Source organism: Chlorocebus sabaeus, chromosome 10 (assembly GCF_047675955.1).
Source record: "Chlorocebus sabaeus isolate Y175 chromosome 10, mChlSab1.0.hap1, whole genome shotgun sequence".
Lineage (NCBI taxonomy): Eukaryota > Metazoa > Chordata > Mammalia > Primates > Cercopithecidae > Chlorocebus > Chlorocebus sabaeus.
The window spans coordinates 39,590,746-39,612,388 of record NC_132913.1 but is presented as its reverse complement, the minus strand read 5'-3'; positions in this window follow the sequence as shown (position 1 = coordinate 39,612,388).

The window sequence follows — 21,643 nt, the reverse complement described above, 5'->3', positions numbered from 1 at the left end:
AAAAAAAGTACAAGGCCAGGCACGGTGGCTCACGCCTGTAATTCCAGCACTTTGGGAGGCCGAGGCAGGCAGATCACAAGGTCAGAAGATGGAGATGATCCAGCCTAACACAGTGAAACCCAGTCTCTACTAAAAATACAAAAAATTAGCTGGGTGTGGTGGCACGTGCCTGTAGTCCCAGTTACTCAGGAGGCTGAAGCAGGAGAATCGCTTGAACTCTGGAGGTGGAGGTTGCAGTGAGCCGAGATCGCGCCACTGCACTCCAGCCTGGGCGATAGAGCGAGCCTCCGTCTCAAAACAAAACAAAAAAAGGACAAAATGGGAGGACAAATTCTACCTGATTTCAAGACTTATTATAAAGCTACACTAATTAAAAGAGTATGATACTGATATTAAGATAGAGTGATCAATAGAATAGAATGGTGAGCCCAGAGGTGGGACCACAGATACATGGACAATGGGTTTTGACAAAGGTGCAATGGCATTTCAGTGGAGAAAGGATAGTCTTTTCAGCAAATGATTGTAACAATAGTTGTATAGAAATTGGATATCCACATTCAACAAATGAACGTTTATATATACCCACACCATTTACAACACAACTCAAAACAATTGTAGAAATAAGCGCAAAATCCAAAACTACACAACTTCAGAAAAAAAATAAAGGAAAAGATCTTTGTTACCTTGGGTTAGGCAAAGATTTCTTAGGTATGCCAGCAGGAAAAAAATGATAAATTGGATTTCATCCAATTAAAAATATCTACTATTCTAAAGACACAGTTAGCAGAATGAAAAGATCCACTGCTGACTAAGAGAAAGTATTTACAAATTACATGTTTGATAAAGGACTTGTACCCAGAATGCATAAAGAACTCTCAAAACTAAACAAGAATACAACAGACAAAAGACTTGAACAGATGCTCCACCCAAGGAAATATATCCATGGCTAATAAACACATGAAAAGATGCTCCACATCATTCCTCATTAGGACAATGCAAATTAAAACTACAATGAGGCCAGGCACCCTAGCTCATGCCTGTAATCCCAGCACTTTGGGAGGCCAAGGCAGGAGGATGGCCCAAACCCAGGATTTCAAGTTTGCACTGCAGTCCAGTCTGGGTGACAGAGCAAGATCCTGTCTTAAAAAATTAAAAACCTACAATGAAATATATTTCCTTACAGTTCTGGTGTCTCAGAAGTTCAAGATTAAGGCACCAGCATTTGATGAGAACTTTTTTTGCATCATCCTGTGGTGAAAGGACAGAGAGGGCAACAGAGAGCAAGAGGTGGCTGAACTTCTAAAAAGAACTCATTTTCATATAACAACATTAATCCATTCACTCCTCTCTCATGGTCTAATTACCTCGCATTAGACCTCAGCTCCCAGCACTGTTGCATGTGACCATACAAAGACATTTACATGATATTCACAGAAGCTTAACTTGACCAAAAACTGAAACAACTCAAGTGTTAATCAACAAATGAAGAGATATGTGAATTGTGGTGTATATATAAACAGTGAAACATTACTTAGTAATAAAAAGGTATGGACCACTGATATACTCAACATGGTGGAATCTTAACTATGCAGGGCTGGGCACAGTGGCTCACAATTATATTTGCAACACTTTGGAAGGCTGAGGAGAGTAGATTGCTTGTGCCCCCGAATTTGAGACCAGCCTGGGCAGCATGGCAAAACCCCATTTCCACAAAAAGTACAAAAATTAGCTGGTTATGATGGTATGCACCTGTAGTCCCAGCTACTGAGGAGACTGAGTTGGAGGGATCAATTGAGCCCAGGGAGTCGAGGCTGTAGTGAGCTGTGAATATGCCACTGCGCTCACTACAGCATGGGCAACAGAGTGAGACCTTGTTTCAAAAACCAAAACAAAAAACTATGTGGAATGAGAAAAGTCAGACAAAAAAAGTGTATGTACTGTATGAATCCATTTATATAACATTCTAGAGAATACAAACTAACCTATAGAAACAGAAAGCAGATCAGTGATTGTTTGGGGAGTGGGGAGAAGTTAGGAGGCAAGAATTCCAAAGGTTGTGAGCACACTTTTAGGGATGCTAGATATGATAATTAATCTGATTATGGTGATGGTTTCACGAGGGTATACATATGTCATTCTTATCAGATCGTACAATTTAAATATGTTCGGTTTATACCTCAGTAAGGCTGTTACAAAAAATAAATAAGTAAAAAATTAAACATTTTTTCTATTCTCTTTCTTCAAGGAACTTACACACTAACTCAAATTTCTCCCCTTCTTTCTTCCATGTTAATGTTGTCTATTCTCTTCATTCCTCTGTTTCTAACCCCTATTAACACTAGCCAGTAATAGTAGTAGTAGTAGAAGTAGTAGTAGTAGCAGTAGCATAGCAAATCCTTATTTAGAGTTACCAAATGGTTACAAATTCATTTGATTTTCTCATGCTACTTTTTTCTTCTGGATTTACTTTTTTTTCTTACTGAAATACATTCTTTAGCATTTCTTTCACTGAGAGTTTTTGAACAGCAAACTTACATGAAATGTCTTTTTGCCCTCAGTCTTGAATATAGCTTATTTGATTGTACAATTCTAAGCTGAAATGTTCTTTCCCTCCCCAAGCACCAAGAGGGCTTTTGGGTGGCATTTCTGGACCTGCATTTTGTCAGAGGGAAGTCCACTGCCCTGAATAGTGAGTCACAGGTCAGAGATCATTCACCGCAGTCTGACATAAGAGACCTTGGGCTTTGGCTGGGCACAGTGGCTCACACCTGTAATCCCAGGATTTTGGGAGGCCAAGGCCGGCGGATCACAAGGTCAGAAGATCGAGACCATCCTGGCTAACACGTTGAAATCCCGTCTCTACTAAAAATACAAAAAAAATTAGCCAGGCGTGGTGGCAGGCGCCCATAGTCCCAGCTACTCGGGAGGCTGAGGCAGGAGAATGGCGTGAACCCGGGAGGCAGAGCTTGCAGTGAGCCAAGACCGTGCCACCGCACTCCAGCCTGGGCGAGAGCAAGACTCCATCTCAAAAAAAAAAAAAAAAAGAGATCTTGAGCTTTAAGGGAACATCAGCGGTAGTCTGGCAGTAACTCCCACGGGCCTGTGGTGGTGATGGTGGCCACAGGATGAGGCTCCTCTACCTTTGGAAAGGGAAAGGAAGAGTGGGAAGGACTGCATCTTGTGGTTTGAGTGCGAGCTCAGTCACAGTACCATAGAACACCAGGTAGACTTCTAAGGTTTTAAACTCTACCCTTGCTCCCAGATGGCTCCTCTGGCCTTGCTTGGGGCCCGTGGAAACTTGCCACCTTGCAGGGAAGGACAGAGGCCTAGCTGGCTTTGCCACCTGCTGATTGTAGAGCCTCAGGGCCTTCAGTAAATATGGGCCATCCCTAGGGAGTGGTTAGAGCAGGCCTTGGGCAAGACCCAGTGCTGTGCTGGCTTCAGGTCTGACCCAGTGTAGTCCTAGTGGTGGTGGCCACAGGGGTGCATGTGTCACACCACCCCAGCTCCAGGATGTTCGGAACAGAGAGGCTCCATTTGTTTAGTAGAAAGTAAGAGAAGAGAACAAAAGCCTCTACTGAGTAATCCAGAAAATTCTCCTGGATCTTGTCTAAGACCATCAAGGTGGTACCTTTATGAAACTGCAAGAACCACAGCATTACTGGGCTTGGTTTACTAAAGCAGATACAACTTAAATCACAACACCCAAGTCCTTTCAAATACCTAGAAAGCCTTCCCAAGAAGGGTGGGTACAGACAAGCCCAGACTGGGAAAACTACAATAAATATCTAACTCTTCAAAGCCCAGACACTGAAGAACATCAACACCATCCAGGAAAACATGGCCTCACATGAACTAAATAAGGCACCAGGGAGCAATCCTGGAGAAACAGAGCTATATGACCCTTTAGACAGGTAATGCAAAATAGCTGTGTTGAGGAAACGCAAAGAAATTCAAGATAACACAGAAGAAATTCAGAATTTCATCAGATACACTTAATAAAGAGATGGAGATAATTTAAAAGAATCAAGCAGGAATTCTGGAGCTGAAAAATGCAATTGGCATACTGAAGAATGCATCAGTTTTGTTGTTTTTTTATTTTTTTGAGACAGACTCTTGCTCTGTCACCCAGGCAGTGGTGTGATCTTGGCTCACTGCAACCTCTGCCTCCCGGGTTCAAGCAATTATTTTGCCTCACCCTCCCAAGTAGATGGGACTACGGGTGTGTGCCACCATACCCAGGCTTGTATTTTGTATTTTTAGTAGAGACAGGGTTTGGCCATGTTATCCAGCTGAACTTGAACTCCTGACCTTAGATGATCTGCCAGCCTCAGCCTCCCAACGTGCTGGGATTTCAGGTGTGGGCCACCGTGCACAACGCATCAGTCTTTTTTTTTTTTTTTCTGAAATGGAGTCTCACTCTGTGACCCAGGTTGGAGTGCAGTGGTGTAATCTCTGCAGCGATTCTCCCGCCTCAGCCTCCCAAGTAGCTGGGATTATAGGTACCTACGCCATGCCCAGCTAATTTTTGTATTTTTAGTAGAGATGGGGCTTCACCATGTCAGCCAGGTTGGTCTCGAACTCTTGACCTCAGGTGATCTACCCACCTCGGCCTCCCAAAGTGTTGAGATTACAGGCGTGAGCCACATGCCCAGCCCCGACATAAGTTTTTTAATAGAAGAATTGATCAAGTAGAAGAAATAATTAGTGGGCTTGAAGGCAGGCTATTTAAAAATATGTGATCAAAGGAGACAAAAGAAAAAAGAATTAAAAACAATGAAGCACACCTACAGGATGTAAAAAATAACCTTAAAAGGGCAAATCTAATATTCATTGGCCTTAAAGAGAAGGTAGAGAAAGAGTTGGAGTAGAAAGTTTCTTCAAAGGCATAATAATAGAGAACTTCCCAAACTTAGATATCAATATCCAAGTATAAGAAGGTTATAGAACACAAAGCAGATTTAACCAAAAAAAGACTACCTCAAGAAATTTAATAACCAAACTCCCAAAAGTCAAAGACAAAGAAAGGATCCTAAAAGCAGTAAGAGAAAAGAAACAAATAACGCACAATAGAGCTCCAATACATCTAGCAGCAGATTTTGCAGTGGAAATCTTATAGGCCAGTTGAGAGTAGCAAGACATATTTAAAGTGCTGAAGGAAAAAAACTTTTGCCCCAGAATAGTATATCTGGTGAAAATATCCTTCAAACACGATGGAGAAATAAAGACTTTCCCAGACAAACAAAAACTGAGGGATTTCATCAACACCAGACCTATCCTACAAGAAATGCTAAAAGGAGTGCTTCAATCAAAAAGAAAAGGATGTTAATCAGCCACAAGAAATTATCTGAATGTACAAAACTCACTGATAATAGTAAGTACACAGAAAAAGCTGGAATATTATAACACTGTAACTGTGGTATGTAAATTACTCTTATCTTCAGTAGAAAAACAAAATGATTAACCAACAAAAAATAATAACTACCACAACTTTTCAAGACATAGTCAATGCAATAAATTATTAATAGAAACAACAAAAAGTTAAAAGGCTGGGGATGAAGTTAAGGCATAGTCTGTATTAATTTTATTTTTGCTTCTGTGCTTATTTATGTAAACAGTTTTGTTATCAGTTTAAAATAATGGATTATATTTTTTGTAAGCCTCATGGTAACCATAAACCAGTAAACACATAAAGGATACACAAAAAACAAAAAGTAAAAAACCAATTCATATCACCAGAGAAAATCACCTTCACTAAGAGGAAGACAAGAAGGAAAGAAAGAAGGAAGAAAAGACCACAAAACAACCAGAAGACAAATAACAAAATGGCAGGAGTATGTCTTTACTTATCAATAATAACATTTAATGTAAATGGACTAAACTCTCCAATCAAAATACATAGAGTGGGCCGGGTATAGTAGCTCATACCTGTAATCCCAGCACTTTGGGAGGCCAAGGCGGGTGGATCACCTGAGGTCAGTCAGGAGTTTGAGACCAGCCTGGCCAACATAGCGAAACCCCGTCTCTACCAAAAATACAAAAATTAGTCAGGCGTGGTGACACATGCCTGTAGTCCCAGCTACTCAAGAGGCTGAACAGAGTTGCTTGAACCTGGGAGGCAGAGGTTGGGTGACAGAGTAAGACTCCAGCTCAAAAAAAAAAAAAAAAAAGGAAAAAAAGACGTAGAGTGGCTGAATGGATAAAAAAGAAGACCTAATGATCTGTTGCCTGCAAGAAACACACTTCACCCACAAAGATACACACAGACTGGAAATAAGTGAATGGAAAACAATATTCCATGCTGATGAAAGCCCAAAAAAGAGCAGGAATATTTTCTCTTATATAAGACAAAATAAATTTCAAGATAAAAACTGTAAGAACAGACAAAGAAGGTCATTATATAATGATAAAGGGGTCAATTCAGCAACAGGATATAACAATTTTAAATATATGTGCACCCAACACTGGACCACCCAGATATATAGAGCAAATATTGTTAGAGCTAAAGAAGGAGAGAGGCTTCAACGCAACACTAGCTGGAGACCTCAACACCCGACTTTCAGCATTGGACAGGTCTTTCAGACAGACAGTTAACAGAGAAACATTGCACTTAATTTGCCCTATAGACCAAATGAACCTAAAAGATATTTACAGAACATTTCATCCAACAGCTGCAGAAGACAAATTATTTTCCTCAGAACATGTATCATTCTCACGGATAGACCATATATTAGGTCACAAAACAAGTCTTAAGACATTCCAAAAAAACTGAAATAATATCAAGCATCTTCTCTGACCACAATTAAATAAAAGTAGAAATCGATAAGAAGAGAAACTTTGGAAATGATACATACACATGGAAATTACACAGTATGCTCCTGAATGACCAGTGGGTCATAAAGAAATTAAAAAGGAAATTGAAATTTTTCTTAAAACAAATGATAATGGAAACACAATATACCAAAACCTATGGGATACAGCCAAAGCAATACTAAGAGGGAAATTTATAGTTATAAGTGCCTACATAAAAAAAAGAAAGAAAAACTTCAAATAAACAACTTAACAATGCATCTTAAAAAATTAGAAGAGCAAAAGCAAACCCAAAATCATTAGTAGAAAAAAATGAAATAATAAAGATTAGAGCAGAAATAAACAAAATCAAAATGGAAAAAACAATACAAAAGATCAATGAAACTATAAGTTGCTTCTTTGAAAAGTTAAACAAAATTAACAAGCCTTTAGCAGACTAAGAACAAAAAGGAGAAGATCTAAGTAAATAAAATCAGAGATGAAAAAGGAGACATTTCAACTGATACAACAGAAATTCAAATATCATTAGTGGCTACTATGAGCAACTATATGCCAATACATTGGAAAATTAGAAGAAATGGACAAATTCCTAGGTACATACAACCTATCAAGGTTGAATTATGAAGAAATCCAAAACCTGGACACACCAATAACAAGTAATGAGATTTAAGCCATAATTTAAAAGTCTCTGAGTAAAGAAAAGCCTATGAGCCCATGGCTTCACTGCTGAATTCTACCAAACATTTAAAGAACTCATAGCAATCCTATTCAAACTATTCTAAAAAATGGAGGAGGAGGCAATACTTCCAAACTCATTCTATGAAGTCAGTATCACCCTAATACAAAAACCAGAAAAAGACACATAAAAAAAGAAAACTACAGGCCAAATTTTCTGACAAATATTGATGCAAAAATCCCCAACAAAATATTAGCAAACTGAATTCAACAATACATTAAAAAGATAACTCACCTTGTCCAAGTGGGATTTATCCCTGGGATGCAAGGATGGGTCAACATATGCAAATCAATGTGCTACATCATATCAACAGAATGAAGGACAAAAAGATGCTGGAAAAGCATTTGATAAAATTCAACATCCCTTCATGATAAAAACCCTCAAAAAAACTGCATATGGAAGGAACATACCTCAATTTAATAAAAGCCATATATTACAGACCTGCAGCTAGTGTATCATTCTGAATGGGGAAAAACTGAAAGCCTTTCCTCTGGAACATGAAAAGGATGCCCACCCTCACCACTATTATTTAACATAGTACCGGAAGTCCTAGCCAGAGCAATCAGAAAAAAGAAAGAAAGGGCACCCAAATTGGAAAGGAAGAAGTCAAATTATCCTTGTTTGCAGACAATATAATCTTATATTTAGAAAAACCTAAAGATTCCATAAAAAAACTATTAGAACTGATTGGCTGGGTGCGGTGTCTTGTGCCTGTAATTCCAGCAATTTGGGAGGCCAAGGTGGGTGGATCACCTGAGGTCAGGAGTTTAAAATCAGGCTGGCCAACATGGCGAAACTCCATCTCTACTAAAAATACAAAAATTAACCAGGTGTAGTGGTGTGCACCTGTAATACCAGGCTGAGGCATGAGAGTCACTTGAACCTGGGTGGCGGAAGTTGCAGTGAGCCGAGATTGCGCCATTGCACTCCAGCGTGGGCAACAGAGTAAGACTCTCTCTCAAAAATAAAAAATAAAAAAGGCCAGGCCTGGTGGCTTACGCCTATAATCCCAATACTTTGGGAGATCAAGGCAGGTGGATCACTTGAGGTCAGGAGTTTGAGACCAGCCTGGCCAACATGGTGAAGCCCATTTATACTAAAAATACAAAATTAGCTGGATGTGGTGGCACCTGCCTGTAGTCCCAGCTACTCAGGAGGCTGAGGCAGAAGAATCACTTGAACCCAGGATGCGCAGGCTGCAGTGAGCCGAGATCACATCACTGCACTGAAGCAAGAGTGCAGCAGATGGATAGAGCAAGAGTCCATCTAGAAAAAAAGAAAAAAAAAACTATTAGAACCAATAAATTCAATAAAGTTGCAGGAGGCAAAATCAGCATACAAAAATCAGTAGCATTCCTATATGCCAACAGTGAATGTGATAAAACCAACAAAAAAGTGATCCCATTTACCATAGCCACAAATAAAATTAAGTACCTAGGAATTAACCAAAAAAGTGAAAGCTCTCTATAATGAAAATTAGAAAACACTGATGAAAGAAATTGAGAGGACACCAAAAGGTGAAAAGATATTCCGTATTCATGGATTGGAAGAATGAATATTGTTAAAATGTCCATACTACCCAAAGCAATCTACAGATTCAATTAAATCCCTATCAAAATACCAATGACATTCTTCATAGAAATAGAAAAAACAATTCGAATATTTATATGGAACCACAACAAAATCAAAATATCCAAAGCTATTCTAAGCAAAAAGGACAAAACTGAAGGAATCATATTACCTGACTTCAAATTATTTTACAGAGCTATAGTAACAAAAACAGTATGGTGCTGGCATAAAAACAAACACATGGACCAACAGAACAGAATGGAGAATCTAGATATAAATTCACACAACTATAGTGAATTTATTTTTGACAAGGTTTCAAGAACATACACTGGGAAAAAAGACAATCTGTTCAACACATGATGCTGGGAAAACTCGATATCCATATGCAGAAGAATGAAATGGGACCTTTTTCTCTCACCATATACAAAAATCAACTTAAAATTGATTACAGACTCCAATCTAAGACCTCAAACTATGAAACTACTATCAAAACACATTGGGGAAACTCTCCAGGACATTGGTCTGGGCCAAAATTTCTTGAATAATACCCTATAAGCACAGGCAACTAAAGCAAAAATGGATAAATGGGATCACATCCAGTTAAAAACCTTCTGCACAGCAAAGGAAATGATTAACTAAGTGAAGAGACAATGCATAGAATGGGAGAAAATATTTGCAAACTACTCATGTAACAAGGGATTAATAACCAGAATATATAAGAGGCGCAAACAACTCTACAGGAAAAAGTCTAATAATCTGATTAAAAATAGACAAAAGATTTGAATAGACATTTCTCAAAAGAAGACATACAAACGGGAAATGGGCATATGAAAAAGTATTCAACATCGCTGATCATCAGAGAAATGCAAATCAAAGCTACAATGAGATATCATCTCACCCCATTTAAAACAGCTTGTATCCAAAAAACAGGCAATAACAAATGGTGTGAGGCTATAGAGAAAAGGAAACTCCCATACATTGTTGGTGGGAATAATTAATACAACCACTGTGGAGAACAGTTTGGAGGTTCCTCAAAAAACTAAAACAGTTACCATATGATCCAGTAATCCCACTGCTGGGTATACACTCCAAAAAAAGGAAATCAGTATATCAAAGAGATACATACACTCCTATGTTTTGCTGCAGCACTATGAACAATAGCCATAATTTGGAAGCACCTTAAGTGTCTATCAACAGATGAATGGTTAAAGAACATATGGTACATATACACAATGGAGTGCTATTCAGAGATGAAAAAAAAAGAACGAGATCCTGTCATTTGCAACAACATGGATGGAACTGGAGGTCACCATGCTAAGTGAAATAAGCCAGGCACAAAAATACAAACATTGCATGTTCTCACTTATTTGTGGGATCTAAAAATCAAAACAATTGAACTCATGGAGATAGAGAGCAGAAGGAGGTTTACCAGAGGCTGGGAAGGGTAGTGGAAGCATGAGAGGGTTGGTTAATGAGTACAAAAAAAAAAAAAAAGAGAAAAAAAAAGAAAGAAAGAATGAAAAAGTATTTGGTAGCACAATAGGGTGTCTATAGTCAATAATAATTTAATTGTACATTTTAAAATAAAGAGTATAGGCCGAGCACGGTGGCTTATGCCTGTAATCCCAGCATTTTGGGAGGCCGAGGCGGGGGAATCACCTGAGGTCAGGAGTTCAAGACGAACCTGACCAACATGGTAAAACCTTGTCTCTACTAAAAATACAAAAATTAGCTGGGCGTGGTACGCATGCCTGTAATCCCAGCTACTCGGGAGGCTGAGGGAGGAGAATCACTGGAACCCGCGAGGCAGAGGATGCAGTGAGCAGAGATCGTGCCATTGAACTCCAGCTTGGGCAACAGAGCAAGACTTCGTCTTAAAAATAATAATGATAAAATAAAGTAAAATACAGAGTATAATTGGATTATTTGTAACTCAAATGATAAATGCTTGAGGGAATGGATACCCTATTTTACATGATGTGATTATTAAGCATTTCATGCCTGTATCAAAACATGTCGTGTACCCCATAAATATATGTACCTCCTATGTACCCACAAAAATTAAAATTCAAAATTAAAAAAATTATCTTTTCCTCATTTTCTTTTTTTCTCCTTCTGAAGCTTACACATTGATTTTCTAATTCTATTTATGTTATTTTAATTATTCTTCCATATTTTTCATATCTTTATCCCTTTGCTGCATTCTATCTGATTTCCTTAGACCTCCCAATACAGAAACTCTTTAGACATGTGCAATCTAGTATTTTTCCTTTTCTCTTTTTTTTGAGACGGAGTCTCGCTCTGTCGCCCAGGCTGGAGTGCAGTGACCGGATCTCAGCTCACCGCAAGCTCAGCCTCCCGGGTTCACGCCATTCTCCTGCCTCAGCCTCTCAAGTAGCTGGGACTACAGGCGCCCGCCACCTCGCCTGGCTAGTTTTTTGTATTTTTTAGTAGAGACGGAGTTTCACCGTGTTAGCCGGGAGGGTCTGGATCTCCTGACCTCGTGATCCGCCCGTCTCGGCCTCCCAAAGTGCTGGGACTACAGGCTTGAGCCACCGCGCCCTGCCAGTATTTTTCCTTTTCATTGAGATTTAAATTTCATTGATGCTATTTTGGTAGAAGTTCTAGATGAGAGAGTTCTAGTAAAAGTTCCCATTCTTTTTTGTTTTGTTTTGTTTTTGAGACAGAGTGTTGCTCTGTTGCCAGGCTGGAGTGCAGTGGCTCTCAGCTCACTGCAACCTCTACCTGCCGGGTTCAAGCGATTCTCCTGCCTCAGCCTCCTGAGTAGCTGGGACTACTCAGCATACACCATAGCCAGGCATACACCACCATGCATGGCTAATTTTTGGCATCAATATTTTTGTTAGAGATGGGGTTTCACCATGTTGGACAGGCTGGTCTGGAACTCCTGACCACAAGTGATCCACCTGCCTTGGCCTCCCAAAGTCCCGGGATTACAGGTATGAATCTTAGCTGGTCGTTATTGTGAATTTTAATTACATCTTAACTAAATAATGCTACCTTTATAATTTAAAAAATATTGGTAGATTCCAACCTCTCCAATACTATTGCAGAAAATTACTATTTCTAAAATTTAAAATTCCAGCTCTTATCTAACCTATATTCTGAGATACCACCTTCTTTAGGCCCACATTGTATATCACACCACATAAACATATCCTCCAAATTTGGCAAAATTACATCTGAGTCATTTTTTAATGATATGAAAATAGTAACATAGAAACCATTTTATTTATGTAAGTTTAATACATTTGTAAATACACACATATAAAGAATGTATTAAAGCTTCTTTTAAAATGGCTTATATACTAAATATATACTAAATAGGCATGTCTCTGTTGGAATCCAGACACATCAATTATTATAAACCAATGGTAAAGGAGGAAAAAATAGGTGAAAAATTGAGGCCTTCTGAATGGGCTCTTAAATATTGGTACCCATCCCCTGCCTTGCTCCAACAATTGGCCAGTTTAAAAGCAGCTGAATTTGTGAATTTGTGAAGACTGTATGAGTTATCATCTAGAAGTCATATGAGATGCTCTGCATGCAACTCGTGCAAAAACAAGACAACATAAAACAAAGACATATCACAAAATGAAAACAACGTTATCACCTATTCTCATCTTCTCCTTCATCCTGCAATTGTGTACTATTTTGCCTCCTAAAAAATCCTCCTCAACATCCTACCCTATAAATAATTGAATGGGAAGGTCTTATAGCCTATGATATCGACAACAATGACAGCAACAAAGGAATATACTGCTGACTTGTGGTGTCTGCTTTTTTATGGTGTTTTTTCTTTTTTTTCTTTTTCTTTTTTTTTTTTAAGATGAAGTCTCACTCTGTCACCCAGGCTGGAATGTAGTGCAATGGCATGATCTCGGCTCACTGCAACCTCCACCTCCCGGGTTCAAGCGATCCTCCTGCCTCAGCCTCCCAAGCAGCTGGGACTATAGGCACATGCCACCACACCCAGGTAATTTTTGTATTTTTAGTAGAGACAGGGTTTCACCATATTGGCCAGGCTGGTCTTGAACTCCTGACCTTGTAATCCACCCGCCTTGGCCTCCCAAAGTGCTGGGATTACAGGCATGAGCCACCGCACCTGGCTGCTTTTTTTGTTTGTTTGTTTTGTTTTGTTTTGTTTTAAGAAAGGGTTTTGCTCTATCGCCCAGGCTGAAGTGCAGTGGCATGATCTTGACTCACTGCAACCTCTGGCTCCTAGACTTAAGCAATCCTCCTGCCTCAGCCTCCAGAGTAGCTAGAAATACAGGTTCAAACCACCACTGTGCAGCTAATTTTTGTATTTCTGTAGAGACGAGGTTTCTCCATGTTGCCGAGGCTGGTCTCGAACTCCTGGGCTCAAGTGATCCACCAGCCTCGGCCTCCCAAAGTGTTGGGATTACAGCCGTGAGCCACTGAGCCCGGCCAGTGTCTGCTTTGATTTGAGGGTGTCCTCCCAACTTCCCAACTGAATATTAACTTTTGTCCAGGAGGGCAAGAGTTCCTAAGATGGGCTGCACGGGAAGCCCAGGATATCCCATCCACAAATAACATCCTCTGCAGATAAACACAGTACTCACAATCTCCAGAGCTATCCATCTGGCACCTTTCAACACCTTCCAAGTCTAAGAAAACAAACCCTTTGGAAGAAAGATTTTTCAGAACAAGAAAGCCCAAATGGGGCCTTTTTGTTTCTGGCTGCATCCACTTCAACGAGAAAAACTACTCGAGGGGAACAAGAAAGAGAATAAGTTGTAGTAAAATGCAATTCCACAGATACATATTACACGTATTACATATCTCACTCAATTTTATCTACTTTTCTTATTTGTTCTTTGGGATAGTTGATTTTTAAGGGACAACTATAAATTTCTTTCTTTTCACAAGAAGAAAAGAGGCTTCCCGTCCTATGTGAGTTAATCAAACTTTCTGAAATCTCCCATCATTTCTTATGTCTCGTTTAATATATGAGAAATTGCCTCTTCCCCGCCCCCGACACAGGGTCTTGTTCTGTCACCCAGGCTGGAGTGCAGCGGCGGCATCATAGCTCACTGCAGCCTCGGTCTACAGGCATGAGCCACTGCACCTAGCCACCTTCTTCTTCTTCCCATTTTTTTTTTTGGCTTCTGGAGAAGAAAATTTCTCAAACACATGATCCCATAATTATTCTGTTCAGTGAATTTGAATTCCTCGACTTACAATTTATACTCTTAAGGCTAGTATCCTCGTAAGATCATGTGCTTAGTGGATTAAAGCCCTGTCTCTCTTGCTTACTGAGTGATCTAGGGAAAATTTATTTACTTCTTCAAGTCTCAGTTTCTACACGTATAAAATGGAAATAAATACTTATGCCATGAGTTTGTTTTTTTTTGTTGTTTTTTTTTTTTTTTTGAGACAGAGTCTTGCTCTGTCGCCCAGGCAGGAGTACAGTGGCATGATATGTGCTCACTGCAACCTTTGCTTCCCAGGTTTAAGCTATTCTCCTGCTAGCCTCCTGACTAGCTGCAATTATAGGCGCCCACCACCATGCCTGGTTAATTTTTGTATTTTTAGCATAGACCATGTTTCACCATGTTGGCCAGGCTGGGCTTGAACTCCTGACCTCAGGTGATCCACCCACCTCAGCCTCCCAAAGTGCTGGGATTACAGATATGAGCCACCTCGCCCGGCCTGAGTTAATTGTTAAGATTAAGGAAAATAATTTATGTAAACCAACCATCAGGATCATGCCTCGTGCATGCTAGGTGTTCAATAAGAGATTTTTTTCTCCTTATGTTCTTTTTTCAAGGTGGTAATGGATTTAATCTTGAACCTATTATTGAAGGAATGTTTTTTTTTTTTTTTTTTTTTTTTTTGAGATAGAGTCACTCTGTTGCCCAGGCTGGAATGTAGTTGTGTGATCTCGGCTCACTGCAACCTTCACCTCCTGGGTTCAAGCAATCCTCATGCCTCAACCTCCCAAGTAGCTGGGATTACAGGTATGTGCCACTACACCCAGCTAATTTTTGTATTTTTAGTAGAGACGGAGAGTTTCACTATGTTGGCCAGGCTGGTCTCATACTCCCAACCTCAGGTGATCCGCCCACCTCGGCCTCCCAAGGTGCTGGGATTACCAGTGTGAGCCACCACGCCCGGCCTGAAGGAATAAAATTTTCTGAATGGATAAAGGGAGAATATGTAAACACGAAGTAATTGTTTCAAATAACAGGAAGATATACTTACATAAAATAGAACATGCACTGGTTCATAGTCAAGAGTGCTTCCTAATATCCTGGTTCTTCCAATGACGAAACTTCATTCTGGTCACTCAGTGTAATAGTAACCACGAAGGTAATGCCACTGTCAAAGAAATCCAAACGGTGTTTCCCAATCTGCCTGATAAGATCCACCTAGATACTTGTTGAACATACAGATTCCCACATGCCTTCCCTAGAAATTCCAATTCAGTAGGTCTAGGGTGAGCCCTGGAATTTGTATGTTTAACAAAAATTCCAGGTGGTTCCCATTTCAGACAGGTTTAGGAAACACTGATTAATTGCTTGGCATTGGGAAGTGACTCGTCTGCAATTAAAAAATAATGCCTCTACTTATAGAGCATTGCCAAGTTATTTTAAAGCTATTGAATAATTATAGCATATACACTGCTCTAAAGATTGTATCTGCTGTTATTTCAGCCAAGGAAATTGTTCATTTTAAAATATGTTTATGCAATTTTTTAAAAGTTCTTAAAAATGTCATCAGTTCTCACATTTGCATTTGCTATGCTTTTAGGTTTTGGAGGAGAATAAGCCATAATTGATTCAATTATGTAAGTTACACAGTTACATAATTACTGGTTAGGGGGGCAGCTTTGTCAGGTGTCCAAATATTGAGGTGGAATTTTGGTTATGCAGGTTTTTTCCTGACCCCTCAATTCATATCTATATCCAAAAATAGACAATAGATGGCAAAGATTACATTTCTGCATAGAAGAAATTAAATTGTCCAGAGCTACTGAGTGTTACTTAGACCATTTTGATTTTATCACATTAATTTTACTAACAAATGTTTACTGCATTCTGTCATTCTAGTTGCAATCATTTTCTGTACACAATTAAGATCAAAGAAAAGTTCACTGATGGAAGGAAGTGGGAGAGGGCTGGGCAACTAAGTAGTAGAACTAAAAGATTTCTCTCAAAAGATCAAGTCCTTTGCCTGCACTAAAATCACTAGGCACAAACATCTGCAGAGCTCATCCTCTCTTAAGAGAGTGAACTCCACTAACCTCATGCATCTATCTATACAGTACTAGAAAAGTGCTGACAACAGGGGCCAGACAGGCCTGTCTTAACTCCAATTCTCATTGCCTCTTTGCTTTGTTCTGTTGAGTTTAGCTTAGGAGGTCTTTGTTAAGACTCTTTTTTTTTTGAGACAGAGTCTCACTCTGTTGCCCAGACTGGAGTACAGTGGCATAATCTTGGCTCACTGCAACCTCTGCCTCCTGGGATCAAGTGATCATCCTGCCTCAGCCTCCTTAGTATCTGGGATTATAGATGTGCACCACCACGCCTGGCTAATTTTTGTATTTTTAGTAGAGATGGGATTTCATCATGTTGGCCAGGCTGGTCTCGAACTCCTGACCTCAGGTGGTCCACCCATCTCGGCCTCCCAAAATGCTGGGATTACAGGTGTGAGCTACCGCGCCTGGCCTGTTAAGACTCTAAAAGAAACCATTGAAAATATTGAATTGAAATCCATGAGAAAGAAGCAAGCCCCCAAAGCAAAAAGAAAAAATATATATAATTATATGTGTATATATATAATTTTTTTCTTAAATCTCTATTGCACTGATAATGATTAAAAGTAGAGTTCAGGCTAGATGTGGTGGCTTACACCTGTAATCCCAGCACTTTGGGAGGCTGAGGCAGACGGATCAAATTTTTCTTTTTTTTTGACACAGAGTCTCACTCTGTTGCCCAGGCTGGAGTGCAGTGGCACGATCTCAGCTCACTGCAAGCTCCCCTCTCGGGTTCAAGCCATTCTCTTGCCTCAGCCTCCCGAGTAGCTGGGACTACAGGCACCCGCCACCATGCCCGGCTAATTTTTTGTATCTTCAGTGGAGACGGGGTTTCACCATGTTAGCCAGGATGGTCTTGATCTCCTGACCTCATGATCCGCCCACCTCAGCCTCCCAAGGTGTTGGGATTACAGGCGTGAGCCACCGCGCCCCGTCAGAAGGATGGAATTTTTTAATTAGCCAGGGCTGGGCACAGTGGCTCATGCTTGTAGTTCCCAGCACTTTGAGAGGGTGAGGCAGGAGGATGCCTTGAGCCCATAAGTTCAAGACCAGACTGGGCAAGAGGGCAAGACCCAGTCTCTATAAAAATAAAATTAAAAAATAAAATTAGCTGGGTGTGGTGGCACACAACTGTGGTCTCAGCTACTCAGCACCGTTTATTGGAAAGACATCCCAAATTACATTGACAGCTAACAGAGTTTTGTTTTGTTTTGTTTTGTTTTGCTTTTTGAGATAGGGTGCCGCTCTGTTTCGCAGGCTGGAGTGCAGTGGCACAATCTTGGCTCACTGCAGCCTCAACATGACAGGCTCAAGCGATCTTCCCATCTTGTCTTTCCCAGTATCTAGGACTATAGGCACAAGCCACTATGCCTGGCTAACTTTAAAAAAACTTCTTTTGTAGAGATGAGGTCTCATTATGTTGCTCAGGCTGGTCTGAAACTCCTAGGCTCAAGCAATCCTCCCACCTCAGCCTTTCAAAGTGCTGAGATTACAGGCGAGAGCCACATGTCCAGTCCTAGAATTTTAACAAAGTATCAGAAAGACCCCAAGTAGTGGCCTATGATTGCTTAGGTCCTAAAGAAAACACCAGACCAAGGTTAATAATGATAATAATAACAAATAATTTACCTTGAGTGCTAACTGTGGGCAAGTCAGGAAATGAAGTGGTTTATATATGATATATTTAATACTTACTACCACCATATCAGTTAGGTATTATTCTTACTGCTATCTTGCAGATGAGGAAACTGAAGCATAATGTTGAAATCTGCCTTCACGAAGAATGTCCACTGAGAGCCCAGTGTTTCTGGTGCCTCTGGAATGACTGGCTGGTATATTGGAAAGAAGTGGTTGTGTCTTACCTTTCATCATTACCCCTGTCTTTGGCTGACCATCAGTTGCTAAGTCAGTGAAATGGACATTACCACACCAAAGGAGTTAGGACATTACCACACTCAGGCCAGAGAAGCATATTTTACATTCCCAGGCCTCTTCCTCTCCAAGTGTAGGCATGCTCCCTGGTTCCATTTCAGTCCTCCACTTTCTCCCTACACCACTCCCTGCTTCTGCTTGCATGCCAGACCCTGGGACTTCTTCTATCTCAATAGGAAATATGCAGGGAACTTTTGGATAAGACAGAATTACCACCAGAATCAGGATCTCTTTCTTTCTAGTCATATTTTTTATCTGTAATTCTTGACTGTCCTTGATTTCTGTGGCCTTCTGCTCAGTCTCAATCACTGCTTTGCCCCGGCTTGTGGAATTCTTCTGTTTTCTCATTGGGACTGTTTACTTGTCTAGCTCTAGTTTCCTATGATCACGACTTCCTAGGAAATCCCAGATCCATCTGCTCCTCAAACCAGGATATTTTTATTACCTACCTCTGCCTTGGCACCCTTCATCCTGGTCTGTCACCCTGTGTACTTGACCTATTGCCACTTATGGTCCTGGCATCAACAGCCCCCTCATGACTTTCCGCAATACGGCAAATGGTATCATTCTCCTCCCATTTACCAAAGCTCACACCTTGGAATTCTGCTTGACTCTCTTTTGTAAGCCTCTTAGCTTTTCTTCCTTGTTTTCACATGTTCTAGACCATCTTGCCTTGGTCTGGATTATAGCTACAGCTTCCTGCTTTCGTTACCAGAAAGGGTTCCCAAAGCAGCCCCCAGGAGAGGGTTCTTAGGTCTCATGCAAGAGAGAATTCAAGGCAAATCCATAAAGTGAAAGCAAGTTTATTAAGAAAGTAAAGAAACAAAAGAATGTCTACTCTATAGACTGAGCAGTGGCATGGGCTGCTCAGCCGCTTATACTTATTGTTGCTTCTTTATTATATACTAAACAAGAGGTGAATTATTCATGAATTTTCTGGAAAAGGGGTGGGCAATTCCCAGAACTGAGGGTTCTTCCCCTTTTTAGACCATATAGGATAACTTCCTGATATTGCTATGGCATTTGTAAACTGTCATGGCACTGGTGGGTGTGTCTTTTAGCATACTAATACATTATAATTAGCATATAATGAGCAGTGAGAACCACCAGAGGTCACTTGCATCACCATCTTGGTTTTGGTGGGATTTGGTCGACTTCTTTACTGCATGCTGTTTTATCAGCAAGGTCTTTGTGACCTGTATCTTAATCTCATCCTGGGACTAAGAATTCCTACCCTCCTGGGAATGCAGCCAAGTGGGTCCCAGCCTTATTTTACCCAGCCCCTATTCAAGATGGAGTTGCTCTGGTTCTAATGTCCCCGACACTTTGAATCTCTTCTCACTCCAGAACACCCCAGTTGGAGGCTCTAGGATAAGAAATCTCAGTTCACACTGTCATTATGCCAGTCACTTTCTTAAGCTCCTGTTGAATCAGAGCTAAACTCTTCAGGATTCAAGGCAATATTTTAACTGGTTTCCCTTTTCCTCAACCTTAGCTAACTCTTCTTCCCAGGTGTAGCTGTCTCCTGGTGATCTCTTGGCAAGTCTCCAGGCTCCTGTTCATCTTGGAGCTCAAACTTAACTGTTCATCAAAGTCTTTCTTGATAAAACTCCTCTCTTCCTACCACTTCATACATCCCCTAATTTCCAAGGAAAGAAACCCATTATTTTGCATTACCTTGAACACGTTTATGTTATCTAGATGTCATAAACACACATGCGCGCACGCACACACAAACATACATACACGTATTTAAATCTTTCAGACTAGTTTATAAGTTCTAGCTGTAGAATAATGTGCTTTACAGTGTGGTTCACATCCATCTGCATTTGAATCATCTAAAGTACTTTATGAGAATGCAGATTATTAGACTCGCCCTCAGCATTTATATGGTAAGCCCAAGAAGTATGCTTTTTTTTTTTTTTTGAGATGGAGTCTTGCTCTGTTGCCCAGGCTGGAGTGCCATGGCACAATGTTGGCTCACTGTAACCTCTACCTCCCAGGTTCAAGCGATTCTCCTGCCTCAGCCTCTCGAGTAGCTGGGATTACAGATGTGAGTCACCACACCTGGCTGATTTTTGTATTTTCAGTAGAGACAGGGTTTCACTGTTTTGGCCAAGCTGGTCTCAAATTCCTGACCTCAGGTGATCTCTGAGGTCATCTTGGCCTCATCTTGGCCTCCCAAAGTGCTGGAGTTACAGGCATTAGCCACACACCCGGCCAGAAGTATGCATTTTTAAAAAGCTACCTAGGTAGTTCTTGTGCATGCTGAGTTTGGGACCCGTTGTCCTGGAAGAATAGGTACTAGAATGGTAGTGTTGTGGGGTTTTTTAATACTCCAGATACATTCAGTTCTATGCTTGGCACATGGAAGATTCTCACTAATTGCTTGTTGGATTAAGGAATGAATAGATCTAACTTTGGAGGAAATCCAGTCATGGGAAATCTTTCCTACTCTGTAGAAATATTTGCAATTTTCACTAAACATGCCCCTAATACCAACTTCAATTACTATAATCCACATACCTTCATGAGTTAAACTGCATAACTCTCCTTTGTATTTTGCTTCTTCCTAAAATAATATAATTTTAATTTACTTTGGTTGTGATGAACTATCATATCACATTGGTTCAAAACTCTCAAGGTGTTTGTTCTTTAATGCATTTTAGACCCCTTCTTGGGTGGAAGCTAGAAAAATTTTCTCAAGTTATACCTGGAAAGAAATACTCAAATGATTTTATAAGCCAAGTAAATATTGTTATAGGGACACCTAAAGAGATTTAGTGTTCTAACATATTGTTAATTCAACAAATATTTACTGTAAACATTCAGGTTATTATTGCCAGCAGTACAAAGAACATGCCAGTAATTCTCTCTCTGTTTCTCCCTGGGAATATTAATATCTTGACTTCTTTATTCACTTAGGTTTGGAGGGGCTTTTTGCTCCCTAGCCTTGACCCATTTAAGGGTGGTCAAATCCAGGTAGACACTTTTGATTGCTGACTTTCTTTTTTTTTTTTTTTCCTTTGAGACTGAGTCTCACTCTGTCACCCAGGCTGGAGTGCAATGGCATGATCTTGGCTCACTGCAACCTCCCCCTCTGGGTTCAAACAATTCTTCTGCCTCAGCCTCCCAAGTAGCTGGGATTACAGGCACCCGCCACCTTGCCCAGCTAGTTTTTGTATTTTTAATAAAGACGGGATTTCACCATGTTGGCCAGGCTGGTCTCAAACTCCTGACCTCAAGTGATCCACTCACCTCGGCCTCCCAATGTGCTGGGATTACAGGCATGAGCC